The following is a 2731-nucleotide window of genomic DNA, read 5'->3' on the forward strand; positions in this document are numbered from 1 at the left end:
AACAAAGGTGATGAAAGAACTCTATTCTGAAAACTCAAAAGCACTGATGAAGGAAATTAAAAAACACAACTACTAGATAGGATAAGAAAAGAAATATTGCTTGAGTTTAGGAGTTCAGTGAGGGTGACATAGGGAGATTCTGTCAAATAAATGAATACATAAATAAATGAACAAACAAGAGAATCAAATATTCCTTTACAAGCAAGAAATAAGTAAGAGACAATCTGTGAAAAGGGGCAATTTATTTGCAAACTTATATGTGACAACATATTAACACATATAACATTTAACAATCAACAATGAGAATGAAATTATAGTTTGAAAAAAATAGGCAAATGGCTTGAATAGACAAAAATATGAAAGAATATTCAGATATTAAATGGCATATAAGAAACCACTCAAATTCAATAATAATCAGGGAAATGCAAACCACATGGAATATCAGAAAAGCTATTATGAAAATAGCAAATGTTGGCTACGATGGAGTGAAAAGAGAATCCTTAACCACTATTGATGGGGATGTAAATTAATACAAATACTATAGAAAAATAATGACTTTTCTCAAAAAATTAAAAAGACTTCCATATGATCCAGCAATTCCACTATTGCCTATATATCCAAAGAAACTGAAATTTCTATGTTGAAGAGACATATCTATACTCCCATGTTCAGTGAATCATTATTCTCAGTAGCCAACAAAGGAGTCAAGATAAATGTTCACCAGCAGATTAACAGATAAAGAAATATGGTATCTACACACAGGGAATGATATTCAGGCTTAGAGAAGAAAGAAATCCTCTCATTTACAATGACATGAATGAATCTGGAGGACATCATGTTAAAAGAAATAACTCAGACTCAGAAAAACAAGTTCCACATGTTTTAATTTGTATGTGGAGTACTAAATTTGAACTATTAAGAACAAAATTACATGTTGGTTATCAGAGTCCAGAGTGTCCGAAAATTTTGGTTAAGGACAAAAAATTTCAGTTAAATAGGAGGAAAAAGTTCAAGAAATCGAGTGTATGTCATCCTAACTACAAATAATAACAATAGGTTGTACATTTGAAAATTTCTAGAGAAAAGAGTTTTCAATGATCTCACCACAAAATATAGGAGGCAACATATATAAAATTGATTGATAAAACTTGCACAACATGTACATATATTAAAAATCTCATAACCAAAATTACAATTTTTATGTTTCAATTAGAAAAAATGAAATAATTCCAAGATGTTCAGAAAGTATTTTAGAATGAAAAAAAAAGAGTCTCACTGCATTTAATGTTCATTTCTGAAAGCTCTTAGGCTTCTCTTCCCCTTCTTCCTACTTTAGACCACAAATAAGAAAGATGTTAGGGAAGCCTTGTTGTTCTTTCCTGTTGGACCTATGAGAAGGTCAGGCAACAGGAGTGGGAAACCTCAGTTGGGAAAAATCCTTCACCACACTCCCACACAGTAATCCCTGTAGAAACCCAAGTTAGTCTCTCTGGATTTTTCAGTTTTGGATCTGCTTGGGAGTTAGTGCTATTTTCCTAGAATATCACAAGTGCAAGTAGTAAACATTTTAATACTTCGATCATATGCATGTGCTATATTCATTCTGTACACCCAAGACAAAATTATGTGTGCATGTGTGTGTTTGTGTGTGTGTGTGTGTGTGTGTAAGAGAGAGAGAGAGAGAGAGAGAGAGAGAGAGAGAGAGAGAGAGAGAGAGATTTTCCATGTTTAGGATATTGATAAAATATAATATAACACAATGACACATTTTAGGTAATCAAAACTTCTGTATAGAAGTTAGCATTCAGTTTTCTTTAGAACAAATAATAAATATTTTTATGCTATTAGACATTTCCTAAATACATTTTTCTTTAAATTGAATTCAATATACTATTGTTTATGGATGTTTAAGAACAGAGAACTCTTTCCAATTCACGAAATCTTTCCCGACATTACTAGCTTGCACATCCCATCCTGAGGTCATGCTTTTTTCTACCCCCAACTGTTTCCCATATATACAAAAAATTATCTGTGGATCTGAAAATCAAAATCATTCTCACCCACACACATTTCTTTGAAAACTAGTAGGAAAGCAATTGGAAAAAGAGACAGGGGTTCTTCAGTACTTGTCTGTCATCCTTCTGTTTGATATCTTTTCCTGATACTTAGCTTTATTTTAGTCTAGGTTTGCAATCACATGCTAATTTACAGATCAATTTGCCCAGATGGAGCATAGACTTTCTTAGAGGGTAACAGCACTTTTCTTTAGACACCTTTTCTTTCTTGAAGCTCTCATCATTCAAAAATCCCCAGGACCAACTTTCTTAAACAGCAAGCAATAAATATTTCCACTGATTTTTAAGTTATAAAAATGTTTACTGAATTTTTTTTTTTTTTTTGGTGATACTGGGGATTGATCCCAGGGCCTTGTGCATGTGAGGCAAGCACTCTACCAACTGAGCCATATCCCCAGTCCTGAACTGTGTCTTATGATGTGGCTTTTATTTAATAGCCATGTGTTATACTAATTCTAGTAATAGCAACAGCAGATAAAACACATATACTCTCTCACAAATCACCTTTTGGATAACATGCTTATGAAGAAGTCTACAGAGTGCAGATCATTTATTTATTAGGTAAGCAAGGTCTGTGTGCATCCCACGGTTATTTTAAGCACTAGATTTTGGTTAATACATTCAAAATTGATAAGATATTTTCTTTTACATGATTC

General features: G+C 32.6%; 1 non-coding gene across 1 annotated transcript; it reads right to left on the reverse strand.

The window, feature by feature from the left end:
* Positions 1-2398: 2398 nt before the first annotated feature.
* On the reverse strand, positions 2399-2471 carry Trnav-cac (transfer RNA valine (anticodon CAC)). The gene has a single exon. It is a non-coding gene; the product is annotated as a tRNA-Val (tRNA).
* Positions 2472-2731: the final 260 nt, after the last annotated feature.

Source organism: Ictidomys tridecemlineatus, chromosome 6 (assembly GCF_052094955.1).
Source record: "Ictidomys tridecemlineatus isolate mIctTri1 chromosome 6, mIctTri1.hap1, whole genome shotgun sequence".
Classification (NCBI taxonomy): Eukaryota; Metazoa; Chordata; class Mammalia; order Rodentia; family Sciuridae; genus Ictidomys; species Ictidomys tridecemlineatus.